General features: G+C 44.0%; 1 protein-coding gene across 1 annotated transcript in view; it reads right to left on the bottom strand.

Annotated features, from left to right (window-relative positions):
* Window positions 1-12,682, bottom strand: part of LOC132401336 (protein eyes shut homolog) — a 1,222,700-nt gene that overhangs the window by 378,429 nt on the left and 831,589 nt on the right. The window lies entirely within an intron of this gene.

Genomic DNA, 12,682 nt, shown 5'->3' on the forward strand with positions numbered 1-12,682 from the left:
TCCTATTTCACGGTTCCCTGATCAATCATTTGATGCTTTGGTTGGGTAGTTTGCTGTCATCAGAAATAGCTGGGATTTACAAAGGGCCAGAAAGGTGATTGTACCACAGGAAGAATCATTCATTTAATTTAGCACACTGAAATGCATTAGGTTCAAGCATGTATTATTTCCTTAGTAATTGGGAAAAGGTTTTCAATAGATTTGAATTACATTCCATTTTTGAATTTCCAGAGGAAGTGAATTTAGGGTTTAGTTTCAAAAGTGGATTACAGTTTTTGTGATGGATTCTGAAGCACATTTTGTTGACAACAAAGAATCATCAACTGCCTGTACCATTTGCTACAGATAGACCCAAAGATGTCTTCCTTTCTCCTTTCACTGAGCTGCCTTTCTTCTGCCTGGGGCAGGACTTAAAAAGATCTTCGTGGGTGGCTCTCAAATAAAATCAATCTTACGACGCCTGAAGTTTTTCACTTTACTTTGATGATCTTCAAAATCTTTGTGACACATCCTTTGGTTCTGTGCTGGTAAACTGCCAGAAAAATTACTTTCAAGGCAAGCTTAACTAAAAGAAAAGAAACCTTTTTATCTGTGATGAGTAATGACCACATGAGCTAATTCACCCTCTGGACTATACTTGTCCAAGCAAGTGAACAACTGGACAGAGAATCTGATGGTAAAGAAGTACCCTTCGAGGAGTTTTGACACTACTTGTTAGTTGCAAAACCTTCCTTGACACATAAAGACAGTTCCTGCCCAGTGGCAAAGCTTTCGTTTAACTTTGTTTCAGTCATTTCAGAAAGGGTTCTGTTGTGTTGGGTGTTTGATATATTGCCAATGTATATATAAAACAGAAATGCCTGTATGCATCCTTGAGTGTCAGCTGAAAGTAAACCACCAGCACATACCTCGGAGTAAGATTTAACGCTCAGCTTTTCAAGTTCAAAGTTCAAAGTAAATTTACTATTAAAGTATGTATGCTGTATGGCCTGTGATTCTTTTTCTTGCAAGCACTCACAGTAGAACAGAGAAATACAATAGAATACATGAAAATCTACACTGGCAAGAACTGGCAAGCAACCAATGTGCAAGAGAAGGTGAAGAGAAAACATAAATAAATAAATAAATAGATAGATAGATAGATAGATAGATAGATAGATAGATAGATAGATAAATAAATAAATAGTACTGAGAGCATGAGTTGCAGAGTCCTTGAAAGGGAGTCCAGTGCTCATTTCAGGGGTGAGGTAAGTGAAGTTGTCCGCACTGGTTCAGGAACCTGATGGTTGAAGAGTAATTACCGTTCCTGAACCTGGCGGGTGTGGAACCTAAGGCTCCTGCACTTCTTTCCTGATGGCAGCAGTGAGATGAGAGCATTGCCCAGATGGGGAGGGCCCTTGATGATGAATGGTGTTTTCTTGTGGAAGCATTCCTTGAAAATATGCTCATTGGTGGGGAGGGTTTTTTGTAATGGACTGGTCTGTATCTATCGCTTTTGGTAGGCATATCCAGGCTGCGATGCAACCAGTCAGTATATTCTCTATAATGGATCTACTGAAGTTTTCTCAAAGTCTTAAATGACATACCAAATCTGTGCAAGATTCTGAGAAAGTAGAGATGCTTATGTGCTTAAGTTCAGTAAATTGAATCCCATATCTGGGCTGACATTTCAGTGCACTCAGAAGATAATTCTTTGTTTGCTTCGGGCAACATAGTAGCATAATACTTAGCACAATGCTTTACAATGGCAGTTCTAAGAATGGGGTTTGATCCTGTGGTGAACTATGTGCCTGTCTGGACACGCCCCCTTCTGACTGCTCCTGTGGCTCCTCCCACAGGCCCCTGTATAAAGGCGATCAAGGTCTGATCCTCTGCCTCATTCTCCAGGATGTAATATGATGGTCACTCACTGCTGGTTCCTTCTTCAGTCAATAAAAGTCGATATCTCGCCTTACCTCTCAGAGTGAGTTATTGATGGTGCATCAATTTTATTGACTGGAAGTTTTAAAACATGGAAACCGTTTTACGTCCGGAAAGGTTGGATTTGGACCCTCAAGACCCTGAAGCAGCTCTCGCTTTTGAACACTGGCTTGCATGCTTCCAATCATACTTGGCGGAGCTTCGTGCAACTGACCCTGCCATTATGTACAGAATTCTCCTCTCGAGGGTCACCCCAAAAGTTTATTACATTATCCGGGACCTGCCAACCTACGAAGGGGCACTGGACGCCCTCAAAAGACAGTACCTGCGGCCGGTGAACACCGTCCATGCAAGACATCGTTTAGCTACCCGGCGACAGCGGCCTGGAGAATCGAGCGCCGAGTTTCTCCGAGCACTACAGACACTCGTCCGAACTTGTGACTGCAAGACGCTCAAGGCAGAACAACATGCGGAGCTGCTGGTGCGAGACGCCTTTGTGATGGGACTGAGGTCAGTGTACATGCGCCAGCGGCTGCTGGAACACTCCGACCTTACCTTACGTTCGGCGATCGAGACGGCCAACACTCTGGAAGCTGCGCTGCACTACGCCGACGCTGTCCAGTCGCGCGATTCCCCGCCGGTTCCATGGACGCCTCAGACCCCGCCACCGCCAGCTCCTGCGAGCGAAATCGCCGCTGCCAGTCGCGATTCCACGAGCTCCCCGAACCCGACCACAGCGGCAGCCCGTCAGAAGCCCGTGCTTTGTTATTTCTGTGGGCACAAAAAGCACCCTCGTAAACGCTGTCCAGCGCGAGAAACGACCTGCTCCAGCTGCGGAAAGCGGGGCCATTTCGCCAAGGTCTATAAGTCTAAACTGTGAGCGGAGTGCAGCGCTGCGGGTGAAACGTGGGGGCCGCCATCTTGCATGCCCGGATGTGAGCGGCCATCTTTGTCGGCGTCAGCACGCCCTGCCCCCAATCCTCCGATGCTTACTGGGCACCAAGACGGCGATTCAATTCTGGCCACTGTAACTCTCGACCAAAGCATCCCACACCAGCTTGCAAGGTCCATGATGGACATCCGGGTGGAGGGGCACAGGACTAGATGCCTGTTTGACATGGGCAGCACTAAGAGTTTCATTCACCCGAACACAGTGCAACGTTGCGGACTCACAACACGGCCAGTAAGTCAGAAGATCCATTTGGTTTCTGGGTCACATTCCACAGACATCCGGGCGGGTTGTGTAGCGACATTGGTGGTGCAAGGCACAGAATATTGGAACTTTGCGCTACTGGTCATGCCTAAACTGTGTGCACCTGTGCTATTGGGGCTGGACTTCCAGAGCCATCTCGAAAGTGTGACTATGGTATATGACGGGCCCCTCCCACCACTCACTGTCTGGAATCCTCAGTTCTGTGGGACATCATCACCACTGACCACACACACACAGCGACACACACATCCCATCCAACACGACAGCTGCGCTACTGACACCACTTGCAGTCTCTCCACTCTCAAGGTCCCTCCCCTGCCGCTGTTCGCCAACCTGACCCCGACTGTAAACCGGTGGCGACTAAAAGCAGGAGGTACAGCATGGGGGACAGGGCCTTCATTCAGTCAGAGGTGCAGTGGCTGCTCAGGGAGGGGATCATTGAGCCAAGCACAAGCCCTTGGAGGGCCCAGGTGATCGGATGGTGGCCCCACCCCCCCCCCCCCTCACGAACTCCTATTCTCTTTTCCCAGGAAGTCTGTCACTCTACCAGTTTGGCTGATGTCCCCGGGGCCAGTGCTGCTCCAGAAACATGTGAGGAGCAATAAATACTCCCCGCTGGTCGAGAGGGTTCAACTTCTGCATTCAAACCCCGCAGTATGCTTACGTGGTCTTACCTGATGGGCGGGAGGACACGGTCTCCATCCGCGACCTGGCGCCCGCAGGTGCAGCAGACCACTACCCTGAACACTCTCCGGTAACTATGAACCCTGTACCCGAGGTGACACCACGCTCACCAGGCCCTACATAGGCTCCTCATGACACTTATATACCAGGAGCCTCGCAGATGCATGAGCTGGAACCAGCACAACCTCCGTCTCCTGTGCAATCACCAATGTTGCCGGCATCGGTGCAATCACAGCCGGTGCTACGTAGATCGCAGCGACAGATTCGACCACCTGAAAGACTTAACCTGTAAGAAACTTCGCCACATGCGGACTCTTTCAAACAAAGGGGGGGTGAATGTGGTGAACTATGTGCCTGTCTGGACACACCCCCTTCTGACTGCTCCTGTGGCTCCTCCCATAGGCCCCTGTATAAAGGCGATCGAGGTCTGATCCTCTGCCTCATTCTCCAGGATGTAATATGATGGTCACTCACTGCTGGTTCCTTCTTCAGTCAATAAAAGCCGATATCTCGCCTTACCTCTCAGAGTGAGTTATTGATGGTGCATCAGATTCACATCGTTCTCTGTATGGAGTTTGCATGTTCTCCCCTTGACTGTATGATTTTCCTCCAAGTGCTCCAGTTTCTTCCCAAGTTCCAAAGATATATGGTTAGGTTTAGTGAGTTGTGGGCATGCTATGTTGGCACCAGAAGAGTGGCAACACTTGCAGACTGCATAGCACAATCCTAGCTGATTTGATTTGATTTGATAGAAATGATGCATTTCACTGTGTGTTTCAGTGACAAATAAAGCTAATCTTTAATCTTATATCTTTAATATAAAAGAATCCAGTTCTATATCAAAAACCACAGCAAAGAGTGGGGCCTGGACCTTGATGAGGTGACGAGGCCATGAAAGATTATACCTGTGATTGATCCACCAATTCAAGATGTCTGTATCCCTCAGAACAATTGGGTGGTGCTGAAAATATGACCTTCATGCGTTCATGGAGAAATTAGAGATGCAAACTTCATATCAGACATTCTCTTCGCTCCAGTCAGCATTTTAGTGAAAAGGACAACTGTCAGGGCTGAAGCAGGCTCTGTAGTTAATGAAATCCTTGATAGCTTGTTTGTCCCAAAGTGGCAGAACTGAACCATGTCGCTGATGCTGTAATGGTGTTGCACCAACTGCTATGGTACTATGCTGCTGCAACTACAGAGGAATTACATAGCTATAGAGGGCAAACTGTAGTAAGTAGAAGTCATAAACAACTAGACATATGTCTACTCCAGTCACTCACAAGTAGCAAATTTCAAATTGCTCATCTTTATCATCCAAGCAGAAAATGCAGCCTCAATAGGGAGAAAGTGATTGGGCTCATTGAATGTAGGTTACAATGAGATATGTTACATTGGAGCACAGCTCACGTTGCAGGACAACATGGTGAAGAAGCATTCAAGGATTTTCAAAGAAAGCAAAAGCTGATACCTGTGATAGAACTACATATACCTGTCTGGACACGCCCTCCGCTGACTGCTCCTGTGGCTCCTCCCACAGACCCCAGTATAAAGGCGATTGGATACACAACCCCGGCCTCAGTCTCCAGGATGTAGTGTGGTGGTCAATTGCTGCTTGTTCTTTCTTCCAGACAATAAAAGCCTATATCTCGCCTCACATCTCCGAGAGTTATTGATGGTGCATCAATACCTCTGAAGATCTATCCTGGGCCTAACACATTGATGCAATTACAAAGAAGGCACACAGGGAGTTATACTTCATTAAGAGTTTGAAGTGATTTGATATGTCAACAAAGACTCTAGCAAATTTATACAGAGGCAGCATGAAGACCAGTCTAACAGGTTGCATCACCACCTGATACGGAGGATCCAATGCACAGAATTAGAAAAAGCTGCAAAGGATTGTAAAATCAGCCAATTCCATCATAGACATTCTTGTCCCCAGCATTGAGGGTATCTTCAAGAGTCGATGCCTCAATTTCAAGTTCAAGCTCAAGTTTAATTGTCACTCAACCAAATATGTGTACTGTATAGAGTTAAATGAAACAGTGGTCCTCCAGGGCCAGGGTGCAAAACACTGTACATACAATCTCACAAAGCACCCTCACATAGCATATATAGTTACAAAACTACAGATTGTCACAAAAAATATTAGTCAAAGTCCCCGATTGATTGTGCATGGAATGTTGCCCTGGAGCCATGTTTCTTCAGAAACAAGCATGTAGCCTTTTCTCATGATGCACTAGTGTAATCCAGCTTATCTTACACCAAGTGAAAACCAACAGGAGAGCAGCCCCAACAGGAGGGTCAGCCCACAACCTAGCAGGGATGCCAGAGCGCTCGCCGCACCTTCCTTCTTACCCATGCTGCCTCTGACGCTTCTTTCCTGGGTGGCTGCAACAGGCAACGCAGTGACATGAGGACCTGATCCATTCAGCAACCAAGGCCACACAGCTCCCCCGCCATTGGTCTTCCCATTTAAAATGAATTGGACTTGCAGTATTCTACATGTCCAGTACTCAAGGCTAGTTTAGGAAATGAGAACAATGCAAGATACAATATGTTCATTGCAGACCATATCCGGTATTCTATTGTCCCAGAAGGAAAATAGAGCCAGAGATGAGACCATTATTCTCAAAGTTATACAATACCATTGGCCCATACCCATAACTGAACTGCCAAAACCAGGTGGCAGTGCAGAAGTATAGTGATTATAAAATAACTATTGATCAAGTACTTACATGTAATTCACTTGATGCTTTGCCAAATGTAGAAGACTGGTTCAAAAGGTTGACATAAGAGCAGATCATTTCAAAGTTAGATATAATAAATGCTTACATTCAATTTAAGTAAGACGTAGAGTGCAAGTCTTATTTAACCATTGCATGCCTGGGGCTCTTTCAGCCTCAGTTTAGTGTTTTTTTTTCCAGCCCAGAATTGTTCAGTGTGTAAAAAGAATTAATACATTTGCTGAGGAATCAAGGGAATCCTCAATCTCAGACAGTCATAGTCATGAAGGCAGGCTGAGAAACGTACTCCAAAGTTTGGAAAAGCATAGAGCATGTGTTAAATCTCACAAGTGGAATGATTTATAAATGTACGGAATATTTGGGCATAGTGTAGAACAGAATAGGTCACTTCCCACCAAGCCAAGGTAAAGGATGATGTACCTGAGGATGCACTTACTCCTCTGAAAAACTCTGAGCTCAGATCACATTAGGGTTAGTGAATAACTAATATAAACTAATACTGAGCTTGACACTATTGTTGAATTCATGAGTGGCCTGTTGAAGAGAAGTATTTCATTATACAGGATAATTATTATGATTGATAAAGTATGCACAAGTTGTTTAAAAGTCATCCTGCAGAGAGTACCATGCTTGTACTGTATTATATGTTGAGAGTGGGATGTGTCACCACATGGTATTCCAGCCATGATAGACCAGTACCAAGCATCATACACTCAGTGGGCACTTTATTACGTTCTTCCTGTACCAAATAAAGAGGACACTGAGTGTATCTTTATGGTCTTCTGCTACTGTAGTCCAGCCATTTCGAGGGTCAACATTTTGTGCATTCGGAGATGCCCTTCTGCATACCACTGTTGTAAGGCATGGCTATTTGGTGTCCTGCCGAAGGGTCTCGGCCCGAAATGTCGACTGTACTCTTTTCCATAGATGCTACTTGGCCTGCTGAGTTCCTCCAGCTTTTTGTGTGTGTTGCTTGGATGTCCAGCATCTGCAGGTTTTCTCTATTTGTGTTCGTTCCCGTTGTCTTGAATCAGTCTGGGCATCCCCTTCTGAGCTTATTCCTTAACAAGGTGCTTTCACCCACAGGGCACAACAGTAGCACTGCAATCAATGCATTGCTATTACAGCTCAGGGCATTGGAGTTTGGAGCTCAATTCTGATTTCATCTGTAAGGAGTCTGCACATCCTCCGCATAGAATGTGTGGGTTTTCTTTGTGTTGTACAGATTCCTACCACAGTCCAAAGACGTACTGGTTAGAAGGTTGATTGATCATTATAAATTATTCTGCGAGTAGGTTTCAGGGTTTTAAGGTAAATTTATAATCAAAGTACATATATGTTACCATATCACAACCCTGAGATTCATTTTCTTGTGGGTATAAACAGTAAATCCGAGAAACACATAGAATCAATGAAAGACTGTATCCAAGAGGATGGATAAACAACCAACCAATATGCAATAGTCAACAATCTGTGCAAATGAAAAAAAAAGAAAAATAAATAAACAAACAATAAATATTGAGACTATGAGATGATGAATCCTTGAAAGTGAGTCTACAGTTTGTGATAACAGTTCAGTGATGGGGTGAGTGAAGTTGATTGAAGTTACCCCCTCTGGTTCAAGAGCCTGGTGGTTAAGGGTTAGGAACTGTTCCTCAGCCCGGTAGTGTGGATTCCGAGGCTCCTGTACCTTCTTCCTGATGGCAGCAGCAAGAAGAGAGCATGGCCTGGATGGTGGGGGTACTTGATGATGGATGCTGCTTTCTTGTAACAGCACTCCATGTAGATGTGGTGGAGAGGTTTTGCCTGTGATGGACTGGGCTGTTAGGGTTAAAATCAGGGGTTGTTAGGGGTTGTTGAGCGGTGCGAGCCAAAGGGCCAGTAAGGCCTATTCAGTGCTTTATTTCTACATAAGTAAATAAATAAACTGCTGACTTTCTCTGTTGACTCTAGAGACTAGTGTGTGTGTGAAAATCCCAGGAGATCAGCAGTTGCTGAGATACTCAACCCACCACTGTCTGGCTCTAACAAACATTCCACCATAAAAGTCACTTAGATCAGATTCTTCTCCATTCTGATATTTGGTCTGAACAACAACTGAACCTTTTAACCTTGTCTGGCTGCTTTTATTCATTGAGATGCTGCCACATGATTGGTTGATTAGATGTATGCATTATGGAGCAAGTGTACAGGTGAGCCTAATAAAGTCGCCACTGAGTGTATATCTGCTATGTTCTATCAATGGCATACCCTCCCCACCTCACAGACAGACAAGTAGCTGGAGAGGCAGACAGAAACACACACGTTGCAGGTAAAAGGACACACACACACACCACCCCCCACCCCCCTTCTCTATTACCTAAACTGATTTGGGTGCTGCCTTGGCCTGCTGAGTTCCTCCAGCATTTTAAATTTTGTCTGTGTTGCTTGGAATTCCAGCATTTGCACATTTTCTCTTGTTCGTATCTCTCTTTGACACTTCTGTTGAAGGGGTCTGAGAATTAAGACTTTTTCTCCTTCCACAGAAGTTGATTGGTTGATCTGCTGAATGGTTCAAGCATTTTCTGTTTAGTGTTTAATTAACCTGACACAAGTTGTATGAGAAACAGAATCAACAGAGGGCTAAAACTCATATCTTGTTGGGCAGAGATGTCTGAAGTGAAGACTCCTGAAGCAGGTGAAGGCCACTGCTCTTATGGAGAAATCTCTACAAAGATTTACACAGAACATGCCAAAGTCTTCCCAGAAAGAATGAAAATTTTGGTCGAGGGAACAGTTAACCAATGGTTAAAGTTAATCTGTGAAAGGAAGGAAAGAAACATGCTAATTTTCCAAAGTTGTGATTCTTTTTCTCAGTGCTTATCAGGAACACATTTCAAGAATTTAGCTCATTGTCTTTTCTGTAATCAAAATATTATGTAATGATTACAATCAGTTAAACTGACTGAATTTCAAAATAATTCATAACTATTTATTGGGAATGAGATGTAATATCACGGATAGAGGAATATATCAATTCACTTTACATTTATAAACCTTTTTATGGGTTCTTCTCCAAATCAAACATCATCCATACAAGCAGCTCTACTTCATTAGGAGTCTGAGAAGATTTGGTGTGTCAGCAAATATTGCAGCAACTTTCCACAGAATTATAGCATTCTGGCTGCTTGTATCAATGCCTGACATAGAGGCTCCAATGCACGGGACCAAAAGAAGCTGTGGAGGCTTGTTGACATAGTCAGCTCCATCATGGGCACAGCCATCCCCTCCATTGAGGACATCTTCAAGGGCAGTGCCTCAAGAGGGTGATATCCATCATTAAAAGCCCTCACTGTGAAGGATGTGCTATCTTCTCATCACTAACATCAGGGAGGAGGTTCAGGAGGCTGAAAATCCACATTCAGCATTTTAGGAATAGTTTCTTCCCTTCTGCCGTCAGATTTCTGAAAGATCCATGAATACTGCCTTGTTGATTCTATTCTGCATGGTTTATTTATTTATTTATTGTAACCTACTCTTTCTTTGGTTTTGCACTGTACTGCTGTCATAGAATAACAAATCTCACAACAGATGTCAACGGTAATAAACCTAATTCTGACTCTGGTTCCTAATTTAGAAGTATATCGCAGATCTTCTTCAAGGCTGGTTCTGACCCTAGAGTTCTCTTACAAACAAAAGAACCATGAGAATACCTAGAGAAGACCTTCTCAAGAACAGTTAAGGATAGGCAGATAGGGCTTGTCAATCATGCCTGCTCTCCAAATAATGAATAAATGAGAGAAATGTTCTGTTCCTAGTGGGGCATTGGTTGCATCAGGGCTCAGCATCTGTGACAGGATAGCTCACTTCAGAATCCAGAGAAGTAGAGGGTAATTCTTGTGTCCCAAGATCCAGTTCTATGGCTGCAGAAAATGCCTGGCAGCCTCTGAGAATGATCTCTTTAGATGAATGTCTCATGTCATTTCCTTCAAGCATGAGGATATTTTGATGATCACAAACATGCTTAAAGTTGGGGAAGAGTGAAAAAAAGGCCAGGTTAAAGAAGCAAGCCCTTGTGGGAACATGGATATAGTCAATGGCAGCTGGCATTCATAGAAATTCAGCAAAGCCAATATATCGTGCTCTCCACCCCTCCTCCCACATGTATATGAACTCATAGGGATAGGCTGAATAGGTTAGGTCTTTACTCCTTGGAGTGCTTGAGGGTGAGGGCAGATAAGACCATAGGATATAGGAACAGAATTGGCTATTTGGTCGAGTCTGCTCCACCATTCAATTGTGGCTGATTTATTTTTCCTCTGCTCCACTCTCCTGCCTTCTTCCCAGTATCTTTGACACCCTTACTAATCAGGAGCATATCAACCTTTCCTTTAAAATATACCCAGTGAATGGCCCTCCACAGTGTCTGTGCCAATGAGTTCTACATATTCACCACCTCTGGCTGAAGAAATTCTGCAACATCTGTTTTAAAGGGATGTCCTTCTATTCTGAGTCTGTACCCTCCTGTCCTAGACATACTCTCTACAGGAAACTTCCTTTCCACATTCACTCTATCTAGGCAATCCAGCATTCAGTAGGTTTTAATGAGATTCTCCTTTATTCATTTAAAATCCAGTGAGTACAGGTCCAGAGCTGTCAAGCATTCCTCATATGTTAGTCCTCTCATTCCAAGGTTCAATCTCGTAAACCTCTTCTGGACCCTTTCTGATGCCAGTACATCGTTTCTTAGATATGGGGCCCAAAATCTTATACAGAATTATGAGGGGTTTAGGTAGGGTGAATGCACACAGGATTTTCTCCACAGCTAAGGTGAGACTAGAACTAGAGGGCAGAGGTTATGGGAAAGGTGAAGTATCTAAAGGATTCTGACAGGGAGTCCCTTTATTCAGAGGGATGTGAGTGTGTCATACATCATAGAGTACCGCAGCACAGAAGCAGGACCTTCTATTAATCTGCCTAATTTCATCAAACTGCACCCAGACCATTACCCTCCATACCATTTCCATCCATGTACCTACCCAAATTTCTGTTATTTGTTGAAATCAAACCCACATCCACCTCTGCTGTTGGCAGCTCACTCCACCCTCTCAACACCCTCTGAGTAAAGAATTTTCCCCTTACGTTCCTGATAAACATTTCACCTTTGACTCTTAACGTATGACCTCAAAGTCTAGTTTCACCCAACCTCAACAAAAAAGCCTTACTTGCATTTATCCTAACTATGCACTTTTGTATACCTGTATCAAATCTCCCCTCATTCTCCTACGCTCTAGGAAATACAAGTCATAACATATTCAACATTTCCCTATAACTCAGGTTCTCAAGTGATTGCAACATCCTTGTCAAATTTTCTCTGCACTTTTTCAATCTTATTGATATCTTTCCAGTAGGAAGGTGACAGATTAGACAGATTAGATTAGAGAACACTCCAGATTAGACCACCTACATGTTATACAACTTCAACAAAACATAAAAGCTCCTGTATTCACTACTTTGTTTTATAAACACCGATGTGCCAAAAGCTCTTTTTGCATCCTTAGCTAATTGTACCACTGCTTTGAAGGAATTATAGATCTCTAGGAACAAGCTGCAAGAGGAACTAGTAGAAGACATTTAAGAGAAAATTGGATAGGGACATGGATGAGAAAGGTGTGGAGAGTTATGTTCCAGGTGTTGATAGATAGGACTAGGCAGGAAACCAAGTTTGCACAGACTAACTGGACTGAAGGCCACGTTTCTGTGCTGCAGTGCTTCTTGACACTATGAATCTATTTGTGAATGGATTACCTTGCTGATGCAGCAGTGAGGAACACATTGGTTGTCTGGAGAAGTCCTGTAGCATGGAAGGGGAGAGTGGATTGACCGTGGTCTCCATGAAAATGCTAACCAGTCATGTCAGATTGGCCAAGAACATCACTTATCTCAGTGATGAGAAACTTGAAACACCTGAGCTTGCAAATAGTTTTTTTTGTCAGAGAAGTCTTGAAGAGGCTCTTCACCCATGAGCAAATCTGTGTCTCCAGTCCTCAGCTGTTAATTCATTCTGAGTCGCCAGTCTTGACCTTAAGGAATAGAATGTTCCCACCAGATAGGCGGCCACTGAATGCATTTCTCA

The sequence above is a fragment of the Hypanus sabinus genome, chromosome 10, assembly GCF_030144855.1.
Source record: "Hypanus sabinus isolate sHypSab1 chromosome 10, sHypSab1.hap1, whole genome shotgun sequence".
Lineage (NCBI taxonomy): Eukaryota > Metazoa > Chordata > Chondrichthyes > Myliobatiformes > Dasyatidae > Hypanus > Hypanus sabinus.